The 12,150-nt window shown below is 43.1% G+C and overlaps 1 long non-coding RNA gene across 1 annotated transcript in view; it reads left to right on the plus strand.

Moving 5' to 3' along the window:
• Positions 1–439: 439 nt before the first annotated feature.
• Positions 440–12,150, plus strand: part of LOC115833310 — a 50,383-nt gene continuing 38,672 nt past the window's right edge. Inside the window, exons 1-6 of the long non-coding RNA XR_004028762.1 lie at positions 440–720; positions 2,119–2,161; positions 3,190–3,294; positions 7,197–7,350; positions 10,117–10,161; positions 10,796–10,864. This is a non-coding gene — a long non-coding RNA (uncharacterized LOC115833310). The remainder of the gene's footprint in view (positions 721–2,118; positions 2,162–3,189; positions 3,295–7,196; positions 7,351–10,116; positions 10,162–10,795; positions 10,865–12,150) is intronic.

Raw genomic sequence — 12,150 nt, forward strand, 5'->3', positions numbered from 1 at the left:
CTGAGCGCCCCGTGAGCAGCGGGAAGGGGGCCCCATACTTTTCCGAGCAGAGGAGCAGGAAGAGTTTCATTCCCTCCCCGTTGGGGCTGCCTGGGGGGGTGCCTGTTAGGAACAGAGAAGGGACAGCATGGGCGAGCGCGGAGAGGCCCACCTCTCCAAGAAGGGCAGCGGTTTCTCTTGGCTTCAGGTAGGGGCCGCCCTGGGGCGTGCATTTAAGGGGCTGTAGAGAGGAAAGGACCCGCACTTTCCCGAGAATGTTGGGGGTTGCACTTTGCTCTAGCTGGCCGCGTCCTGGCGACCAGCTTGTGGGCGGGGGGCACTCACAGTTTCCTGAGAAGGGAAGGGGGGCGTCCCGTGGTGCCCTCGGCGCCGCCCGAACCACCTCCGTCCGCCCCCTCCTCTGTGTCCTCCCCGGGCCCCTCCTCTGTCCCCTCCCCGGGCCCGGCGTTCCCTCCCCTTCCGTGCGCAAGTGGAGGCCGGGGTGGGGCGGGGCAGGCGCAGCGTGGGCCGAGTTTGCGGGGCTGCTCCCCTCACCCAACCCCTTCGAGTCCTCCGCGGGCTCCGCCTCACCCGGCCCGTGGGGGAGGTTCCGTCCCGCCGCCTTCGCCCGCGCGCTGCACTCGCGGACGGTCTCTGCTCGCCTTGGGCGCGCCATGGCGCGCGGGGCTGCGCTGGCGCTGCTGCTCCTCGGCCTGCTCCGCCCTCTGGTGGCCGCCCCGGGTGAGCGAGCGGCGGGATCCGAGTCGGGGGACGCGGCGGGTGGCGCGGGCTGGGCCCGGGGATCCAACTGGGGATGTAGGGTGCGGGGGCGGGGCACCCCGCGGGGATACCCGGCCCCTCTTCCGTACCCGGCGGGACGCGCTGTGCCCATGGGGGCCCAGGTCCGGGGGAGGCGCCCACTTTCTCCCCAACGCTCTTCCTGGGGCCAGGTGGGAGCCGTTTCAGAGGAAAAAGTCAGCGTTTCTTTTGTAAACCAAAAAGTATCTGGGGCAAGTCTCAATCCGTTTGAGTTGATTTGGCAAAGGTCAGCAAGGAGCCTGGGAGACGGGTCTATGCTTTTCTCCAAAGATGTGATTGAGAGCTTCGCTATTTAAAGGGGAGAAAGCACGCTGGAGGGGAAAGAAGGAGGAAGGCGCCTTTGACCGAATTCACCTGTTGCAAAAGAAAAGGCGCAGGTAGAATAGTCAATTATGTATTTGTCTTGGGCTCACTAAATTGGCACTTTACTAAGATAAGGTCAACAGAGAGTTGTTGCACTCTTCTCTGCATCTATCTGCTTGGGAACAGAAGGAAAGACAGCTTCTTGCCTGACTCAGCTTCCAGCTTTATTATTATTATTATTAATTATTTTGGCAGAGTGAACTGGGGTTCCAAGTTTTAATTTTCCTTCTATAGTTTTCAGAATCGCAAACTCTTAAATTTAGGGGAACCTGGGGAAGAGGTGGCATCCGATTCCCCCCAACCCTGGTGACATTCTTATGGATCTTATGGATACTGCATTCTCTCTTCTCTTTCTCTCTCTCCTCTCTTCTTTCCTTTCTCTCCTCCTCTTCTCTCTCTCTCTCCCCCACTTCTCTGTCTCCCCTCTCCTCTCTCCTTTCTGTCTTTTCTCTCTCTCCTCACTCTCCTCTCTCCCTCTCATCTGTTTCCTCTCTCTCTCGCCTATTTCTCCCCCCTCTTCTCTCTCTCCCCCCTTCTCTCTCTCCTTTTCTCTCTCGTCTCTCTCTCCTCTCCTCTCTTCTCTTCTCTTTCTCCCATCTCTCTCCTCTCTCCTTCTCCCTCCTGTCTCTCTCGCCTATCTCTCTCCTCTATCTCCTCACTCTCTCCTTCTCTCTCCTCTCTCTCTCCCCTCTCTCTTTCCTCTCTCTCCTCTTTCCTCTATCTCCTCTCCCCCTTTTCTCTCTTTCCTCTCTCTTCCTCTCTCTTACTCCCTCTTTTTCTGTCTCATGCTCATCTTTTACTGTTTTCACCTGAGGAGAGAGTGATGAGAAGATAGGAATTCACTTTTTCTGAAGTATTTAGAAACGTGGGGCCGTGGTGTTTTCTCCACCTGTTTTGGGTCATTCCTTCCTCATTTCTCAGAATGTTGGTATTAACAGCTCATTTCCCTCCTTTAAGGGCTGACTTTGACTTAGCGATGCCTTTCGTGATGGAGGAAACAGTGAGTAACTTTTTAAAGTCTCCTCTGTTGCTGACTTTGCTGATTGTCATTGAATTATTGTCATTTTCGAGACATCTCTTTTGCATGATAAATGGATTGAGTTTGGACCGTGGGAACATAGGAAGTATATGTGTTGTTTATTTTTGTTGTTGGATTTTTGATTTTTTTTTTTTTTTTTTTAAAGTGTAGGTTCACAGTCTCACTCTGTGGCCCAGGCTGGAGTGCAGTGGCGCGATCTCGGCTCACTGCAACCTCCGCCTCCTGGGCTTCAGCGATTCTCGTGCCTCAGCCTCCTGAGTATCTGGGATTACAGGCTCCCACTACCACGCCCGGCTAATTTTTGTCTTTTTAGTAGGGGCTGGGTTTTGCCATGTGGAGCAGGCTGGTCTCAAACTCCTAAACTCAAACTATGCACTCACCTTGGCCTCCTAAAGTGCTGGGATTATAGGTGCGAGCCATCACGCTCAGCCAGTATGCCCGCTTTTATTTTAAAACGGTTAGTCTTTGGAACGACGTAAGGCAAATGTGACTCCCTTGGCCAGGTCAGGCCTCATGGGCGTAGACCTGCGCAGTCACACAGGGACCTGTGCTCACAAGGGTGCCATGTTGCTTTATTGCTGTGTTGCTGCCATCTTCAAATTCTTCATACAGTCGGAACAATGGGTTGCGCATTTTCATTTTGCACAGGACCTCCCAAATTCTGGAGTTGGTCTGGACACCTGGTTTAGTTTTCTTTGAAAATACTTGAAGTTAAATCCTGTACCTGGAAGACGACAGAAGGGAATTGGCAGGAGGCTACATGTATGGGTATCCCCACCATGACAAAAACAAGGGCCAGTTTTTACCTGTTTAGTGAACAGTCTCTGTGCAAATTGATATTTCATTTTCTTTTCTCATCGCCATGGAAATTGATTTTTCATTTTCTGGTCGCTGTGGAAATTGATTTTTCATTTTCTGGTCGCTATCGAAATTGATTTTTCATTTTCTGGTCGCTACGGAAATTGAGTTTTCATTTTCTTGACTACTAGGTACTGATGATTGCAATGCTCATGTTTTACACAAAGGTGACCCAGCACCACCTAATCCCCCCAAACCGAAGCCAGATCCAAACCCCAACCGACCTGGTTTCACTGGTAAGACCCTCTAACCCTACGGGTGGTCTCTGTTGTTTATTGTAACTTTATTTTATACTTATTAATAAGAATATTCACATTTTCTCATGTTTTCTCATTTCTATCATATGACATTTACTGACAATTAAATATTATTCTATCTAAATATATAATAAAATAGATTAATTTATTTAATCCCTAATGTTGAAAACGTTGTGTCTTCTGACATTTTAGAATTATGAATTACAAAGCCAATTTGAGTCAACTTTGTCTATTCTTTTTCATTCCTTTGAAGAGATTTCTGGCATTCAGATTGTCTAGATTAATGCTCATGAGTACTTTTATGGCTTTTAACCTGGTTGTTTGTTTGCCCCAGAATTGCACCAATTTGATTTGATACCGGGGTGTCTGCAAATGTCCCTGTCTTCCAACCTTTTCCAGTAACAATTATCACCTACAAAACCTTTGTCAAATAGTGTAATTATTATATCAAACTGGTCTTAGTTTCACATCTCTTGTTCTGAAATGTAAAAAGGATAATGCATCCCAATGGGCCATGGAGACTTCTTCTTTTGTGCATTGGATGCTTTGGCCTTGATCCTTCAATTAATTCATGGTGCCCGCCACCAGGCCTGGCTCATTTTTGTATTGTTAATAGAGATGGGGTTTCACCATGTTGGCCAGGCTGGTCTCAAACTCCTGACCTCAGATGTTCCGCCTGCCTCGGCCTCCCTACCTACTGATGTATGAGCCTTCTTCAGTGATTTATCGATACTAAAGATTACCAGCCACTTATTATGAAAATGGTTTTGCACTTTATTTTTGCCTTTGAATATTTTTAACAGGAATGTTTTACAAGTGGTATGTTTATTTTTTTTATGGTGTCTTATGTTTGGGTGGATATCCTGCTTTTTGTAACTTTTTTTCCTTTTAAATTGAGAATCATTTTGCTATTGTCCCTTCTCTTCGGAGAAGTAAAACCTTCTTTTTAATTTCATTTGAATTGTTTATCACCGTAGGTTGATTCAAGGAATGGTAACGTGTTTTCAATGTTGAGTTTTTTCTTTTCTTTTCTTTTTGAGTCAGAGTCTCTCTCTGTTGCCCAGGCTGGAGTGCAGTGGCGTGATCTTGGCTCAGTGCAACCTCTACTTCCTGGGTTCAAGTGATTCTCGTGCCTCAGCCTCCCAATTAGCTAGGATTACAAACATGCACCACCATGCCGGGCAAATTCTTGTATTTTCAGTAGAGACGGGGTTTCGCCATGTTAGCCAGGCTAATCTTGAACCCCTGACCTCAGGTGATCCGCCCACCTCAGCCTCTCAAAGTGCTGGGATTACAGGTGTGAGCCACCATGCCGGCCTGAGCTTTTTCTTTGAGATTCGATTTGTCTCTTTCTCTTGTGGTTTCTAAAGTGGTTTTTTTTTTTTGTTTTGTTTTTTTTTGTTTTTTTTTTTGAGACGGAGTCTCGCTCTGTCGCCCAGGCTGGAGTGCAGTGGTGCGATCTCCGCTCACTGCTAGCTCCGCCTCCCGGGGTTCACGCCATTCTCCTGCCTCAGCCTCCTGAGTAGCTGGGACTACAGGCGCCCGCCACCACGCCCGGCTAATTTTTTGTATTTTTAGTAGAGACGGGGTTTCACTGTGTTAGCCAGGATGGTCTCGATCTCCTGACCTCGTGATCCACCCGTCTTCGCCTCCCAAAGTGCTGGGATTACAAGTATGAGCCACCGCGCCCGGCCTCTAAAGTGTTTTTTTCCTTGTTTTTGTTACTCTGAATCCATTTTCGTGTCCACTATTTTTCTGTTTATTTCTGTCATATAGAAGAGATTGTATATATATTTTTTTACTGTCCATGAAATGATGACCCTTTGTTAAATTTCAATTTTTTTCTCTTCATTTCTGACCTTTTCTAAGAAGTCGGTCATGTTATTTGGTAATGGATTTTTTAAATTTTCCCTGTTCCTAGATTTATATGTTCTCTTTACAGTTTATTTGTAATTTAGTTCTATGGCCTTTGCTAGAAAACTCAGGACAACTTTTAATATGTAGAGTTGTAAATACGGTAGACAGCCTTTTTCCAGACATTAGGACAAAAACCCAAAGAGATTCACCTTTAAATAAAATAAATCATTTCAATAAGTGTCTTTCTCTTCTAGTATACTTTTTTTCTGAACACAGGTTCTCATACCATGAGATTTCTTATTTCTTTCTATACAATATATGTGAAAAATCTGTGCTTTTTATTCATTACTTGTGTATTTTAATATGGTTTTGAAAAAAGATTCATTTTGATGTAGCCCCTTATGTTTCTTTCATTTGAGCCTCCTTGATCACTCCCAATATAAAATGTGCCTCGACCTTAATTGGGATTTGAAAAGCTTGGAACTAGAAGGCTGGGCCAGGTAAGGTGGCTCACACCTGTAATCCTAGCACCTTAGGAGGCCGAGGCGGCTGGATCACTTGAGGTCAGGAGTTCAAGACCAGCCTGACCAACATGGAGAAACCCTGCCTCTGCTAAAAATACAAAAATTATCCGGGCATGGTGGCGCATGCCTGTAATCCCAGCTACTCGGGAGGCTGAGGCAGGAGAATGGCTTGAACCTGGGAGGCGGAGGTTGCAGTGAGCCGAGATCACACCACTGCACTCCAGCCAGGCAAAAGGACAAAACTCCATATGAAAAAAAAAAAAAAAAAAGAACTAGAAGGCTGGCTTTGAAACTAGCATGAATGTCACATTAGTTTGTGGAGCCCAGCTGGGTGGGTAGAGCCACTTGTCAGACACAGATCAGAATCTGTCAGTCACAGATCAGATCACAGTCACCTTCCCTACCTCTTATGGTCTGCCTTGCTGAAGGTGTTGGGGACCTGGGAAGAGATAATGGGGAATCAATGGGACAGAGTTGTGTGCAGGCAGATTCGGAGTCCCAGTTGGGTCCAGGCAGCACAGTTGATTTACAAATGACATTATTTCTGTCTCCCTCTTTGTCTTGCTGTCATCTCTTACTCTTTTCACCTGGGGGAAGAATGATGTGAAAATGGTCAGGAATTTACTTTTTCAAATGAGATCCTGGTCAGTGTGATATTCAGAAAAGTCTTTAGTCATGTGGGTCTCTGGTGATTTCTCCATCTGTTTCCAAGGTCATTCCTTCCTCATTTCTTAGAGCTTTACTATTAACAGACTGTTTCCTTCCTTTAGGGGCTGACTTTGACTTAGCAGATGCCTTTGGTGATGGAGGAAACAGTAACTCGTTAAAGTCTCCTCTGTTGCTGATTTGTTATTGTCACCAAATTACTGTCATTTCCAAGAGACTTACCTCTTTTGCATAATCCATGGATTGGGTTTATACAGTGGAAATATTGGAAGTGTATGCCTTGTTGTGCTTTATTTTTGTTGTTGTTGGATTTTTGTTTTTCTTTCCCACCAATATGCTGGCTTTTATTTTAAAATTGTTACAGTCTTTGGAATGATATAAGGCAAATGTCACTTCCCTGGCCAGATCAGACTTCATGGGCATGTGAGCTGTGCCGTCACACAGGGACCTGTGCATACAAGGGCACCATATTGGTGTATTACTCTGTAGCTGCCATCTTGAAATTCTTCATAAAATTGGAAGAGAATCTTGCGTTTTCATTTTGTGCTGGACCTCTCAAATTCTGGAGGTGGTCTGGACACCTGGCTTAGTTTTCTTTGAAAATACTTGAAATTAAATCCTGTAGCTGGAAGATGATGGAAGGGAGTTGGCAGGAGGCTATGTGTATGGGCATCCGCAGCATGACAAAAACAAGGGTCATTTTTTTACCTGTTTAGTGGACGGTCTCCATGCAAATTGATTTTTCATTTGCTTTTCTGGTGGCTATGGAAATTGAGTTTTCATTTTCTTGACTGAAAGGCACTGATGATCGCAACTCTCATGTTTTACAAACAGGTGACCCAGCACCACCTAATCCCCCCAAACCAAAGCCAGATCCAAATCCCAACTGACCTGGTTTCACTGATAAGAGCCTCTAACCCTACGGGGTGGTCTCCGTGTTGTTTACCTGGCAGTGATGTCCGTGTCATCTGAGGAGAGGAGATTTCAGGTGAGCCTGTTCCTACTGTTGAATTACAAGGTAATTCCAGTGTTCAAGTAGTGGAAAACCTAGATTATGAAAATATGTTTTTGGTTTGGATTTTATTTTCCTTTTCTTGATTTTACTTCAAAGGTAAATGGAACTTCCAAATAATTGAATAAGAGCTTTTAGATGTAGACTTGATATGAGGAAAAGAATCTGTGTGTTTCCCATGGAGAAGCCAACTTTTTTTAAATAATTAGATTTTTACTGAGTGTTTTTCTTTACATGTTTGTTTAATTTTTAACACAGAAAACTATCAAGATGGTCTAAATCCTGTTGACATTTTTATGGTTTTTTGCTGGTAATGTTATTGGCATAAGAATGTTCCTTGAACATTTTCTCATGTCATTTAATCATTTGTATCATATGACTTTACATTATTATACTACATACTTAATTACATACTTTGGTTTCTTTAATCCCTAATTCTGAAGTTATGTTTCTTCTGATGTTTTGGAATTATAAATTACAAAGCAAATTTGACTGCCCTTCATGCACTTTCCTTTATGTTTGAAGGTATATTTCTAGAGTGCGAGTTGTTTAGATCGATGTGTGTGAGTACTTTTGTAGCTTCTGACATGGTTTTGAAATTGTCCCAGAATTGCGCCAATTTATTTTGATGGCGGCGGGGTGCGCAGATGACCCTTTCTTCACGCCGTCTCCGATATTGGTGTTCACCAAAACATCTTTGTCCCGTAGTGCAAAATGTCATGCTAACCTTGTCTTAGTTTCACGTCTTTAATTCTGAAACTTGAAACAAAAACAATGCATCAGTGGGCCGTGGAGACTTCTTCATCTGTGTATGGGATACTGTGTCTTTTATTCCTCTATCCTGGTATGTCCTCCCTGATTTCTAGTCATTTTTGAATTATTTATAGACAATAAACATTGCCCAGTATATTATGAAAATGTGTTTCCACTTTATTGTTGCCTCTGAAAACATTTTGAACAGAACCATTTACAAGCAAGGCTTGAATTTTTCTTTTTTATGTTGTCTTAGGTTTGTGTGAGTTTCCACCTTTGTGTAACAGGTTTTTCCTTTTAACTTCAGAACCATTTTATCGCTGTCTCTCTTCTCTCTTGGGAAAAAGAAAACCATCTTTTTCTTTTCATTTGAATTACTTACAGCTATGAATTGATTTATAGAGCGCTAAAATATGTGTAAAATCGAGCATTTTCGTTGGGACTCAGATTCTTCTGTGTGCCTTTTTCTCCCGGTGATTTATTTAAACGGATTTCTAAGGTGTTTTCCCGTCAGTATTGATTTGTTTTGGTGAGTACATTTTTATGTGCGCTATTTGTCTTTCTGTTTCTGAACTATAGCAACATTTTTGTGCATTCTCTCTTACTCTCCACTGAATGATGAACCCTTATGAACTTCCAATTGTTTTCTCTTCATTTCTTATGTTTCTAAGACCGACATATTATTTGTAAGTGATTTTTAAAATTTGTCTCCTTTTCTATGTTTTTTTGTTGTCTTCAGAGTGCATTTGTATTTTTGTTGAATTGGCTTTGCTAGAGAACACATGATGGCTTTAAGTATGAGTGAAGTGAGTAGACATTTTTTATTCCTGATTTCAAGGTAAAACCTAAAGAGGTTCACCTGTAAATAAAATAAATTGTCTTTACAAAACCAGATATTCATTCCAAGAAGATCTCTCTATTCTAGTATACTTTTTTTTCTAAACATACAATAGTATAGGTTCTCATACTGTGAGACTTCTTATTTCTTTATACACAATATATTTTAAAAATCATTGGTTTTTTAGGGATTACTAACATACTGTTACATGGTTTTGAAAAGTGTTGGATTCAAAGTTTCCTTCATTTAAACCTCTTTTTTCTCCCTTCCCCATATAAAAAGTTCATGATGGCCAGGAATAGAGGTTCACACATATAATCCCAGCACTTTGGGAGGCTGAGATGGGAGCATCTTTTGAGCCCAGGAGTTCAAGACCAGCCTGGGCAACATAGCAAGACCCCCTCTCTACGATGAAATGAAAAATTAGCCAGGCATGGTGGCACATACCTGCTGTCCCACCTGCTTGGAAGGCCGAGGCAGGAGGATTGCTTGAGGCCAGGAGGCGGAGCCTGCAGTGCGCTGTGGTCACACCACTGCACTCCAGCCTGGGTGACAGAGGAAGACCCTGTCTCAAAACAAAACAAAAATGGTTCCTCGACCTTAGTTAGGATTTGAAAATCTTAGAACTGGAAGGCAGACTCTGAAATGATCAAGAATGTCACAGCAGTTTGTGGAACACACCTGGGTGGGTAGACCCACTTTTTAGACACTCTCTAGCCCAAATCTGATCACAGTCATTCTTCCTCACCTCTTAGGGTCTCCCTCACAGAAGATGTTGGGGGCCTCGGATGAGATGTTGATGGGATGGGAATAAATAGGAGCAAATAGTATGCAGGCAAAGTTGGGGTTCCTGCTCAGTCCGGGAGCAGAATTGATTTATGAATTACTTTTTTTCTCTCTTTATATCTATCTCTTTTTTCTCTCTCTCTTTCTCTCTCCCCCCAGCCACCTTCTGGTCTCTAATCTGTTCATGTGAGAGAAGAGTGATGTGAAAATGGTCAGGAATTTGCTTTTTCTGATGAGATCCTGGTGAGAGTCATGTTCAATAAAGTATTTAGTCACGTGGGGCTCCGGTGATTTCTGTGTTTACGAGCTCATTCCTTCCTCATTTCTCAGAACTTTGGTGTTAACAGCCTGTTTCGTTGTTGTAGGGGCTGACTTTGACTTAGCAGATGCCTTTCGTGGTGGAGGAAACAGTGAGTAGCTCTTTAAAGTCTCGTCTGTTGCTGACTTGCTTATTATCACCCAGTTATTATCATTTGCAAGAGACTTACCTCTTGAGAGTGATCAATGGAACTTGTTTGCACAGTGGAAAGCTAGGGAGTAAGTGTGGTGTTGTCTGTTTTTGATGTTGTTGGACTTTTGTTTTTTTTAACCAGTCCACTTGCTTTTGTTTAGAAACTCCTACAGTCTTTGGAATGATGTAATGCAAATGTGACTCCCCTGGCCAGGTCAGGCTTCACGGGCATGCAGCTTGCAAAGTCACCCAAGGACCTGTGCTTAGAAAGGCACCAGATTGGCTTACTGCTCTGTAGTTACCATGTTGCTCTTCTTCATGCAGTTGAGACGAGGGGTCCCACATTTTTGTTTTGCATGGGACCTCGCCAACTCTGTCACTGGTCTAGACACCTGCTTTAGTTTAATTTGATATTAAGCAAGTAGCCAGAAGATGATGGAAGAAAGTTGGCAGGAGGCTGTGTGTACGGTTAGCCCTGCCATGACAAGCAACAAGCTCCAACTTTTACCTGATCCGTCAGCCATCTCTGTGCAAATTGATGTTTCATTTTCTTTACTCCAAGACACTCACGATTGCAACTCTCATTGTCACAGATGACCCAGCACCTCCTAATTCACCCAAGCCAAAGCCAAACGCGAACCCTGAGCAGCCTGGATTCATTGGTAAGTGCTTGTCACTCTATAGGTTGTCTGTGTATTGTCCACAGTAGAGTGCTATCCACATCAGCTGGACGAGAGGCTTTCAGATGACCATGTGCTTGCTATTGACTCTCTGTACAGTTACTCCAGTGGGCAGGGAGTGAAATGCACAGTTTTCTGAAATAGATATTTGACCTGCGTTTTATTTTTGGTTTGCTGATTTTACTTCCAAGACTTTATGGAACTTCTAAAACACCGAGCACAAGATTCTCATATGAACTTGGTATACAGAAAATGGCCTGTGCATTCCCTGTAGAGAAACTTGGATGTTTTCAATGTTTTTGCCCTTGAATATTTGTATCAGCTATTTTGACATGTGACAGCATTCTCGGGTAATCTGACCAGCAACTGTTTTTTGAACTGAATTGTTGTGAAACATTCAGGTTTTTAGTTCTTTGTTATTTTTGTTTTTTAATTTTTAACACAGAAACATAATGTTCATATCCTCTTGGCATTTTGATGGTTATTTGCGCTTATATTTTATATATCAGTTTAAATGAAGCAAACGTTAAGTAATAAAGCCAGTCTTTTGTTCATACTGCATTGTAACATTATTATTATTTTTATTATTATTATTATTTGAGATGGAATCTCGCTGTGTCACCCAGGCTGGAGTGCAGTAGCGCGATCTCGGCTCACAGCAACCTCTGCCTCCTGGGTTCAAGCAATTCTGCTGCCTCAGCTCCTGAGTAGCTGGGATTACAGGCATGCAACACCATGCCCGGCTAATTTTTTTGTGTGTATTTTTAGTAGAGACAGGGTTTCACTATGCTGGCCAAGCTGGTCTCGAACTCCTGACCTTAGGTGATCTGCCCACCTCGGCCTCCCAAAGTGCTGGGATTACAGGCATGAGCCACTGTGCCTGGCCTATTTTATACTTGTTAATGGTCACTGAACATTTGCTCATGTCATTTTATCATTTATATCATATGACATTTACTGTCAATTATATACTATTCTATATAAATATATAATACATTAATTTATTTAACTAATCCCTAATATCTAAAATATTGTGTCTTCTGACTTTTTAGAATTATGAATTACAAAGCAAATTTGAGTCAACTTCATCTACTTTTTTTTTTATTATTCCTCTGAAGAGATTTCTGGCATTCAAATTGTCTAGATGAACGTATATGAATCCTCTTATAGTTTTTGACCTGGTTCATCATTTGCCGCAGAATCATCCCAGTTTATTTTGATGATGGTGTGTGCAGATGTCTCTGTCTTCACACCATCTCTATACTAGT

The sequence above is a fragment of the Nomascus leucogenys genome, chromosome X (assembly GCF_006542625.1).
Source record: "Nomascus leucogenys isolate Asia chromosome X, Asia_NLE_v1, whole genome shotgun sequence".
Lineage (NCBI taxonomy): Eukaryota > Metazoa > Chordata > Mammalia > Primates > Hylobatidae > Nomascus > Nomascus leucogenys.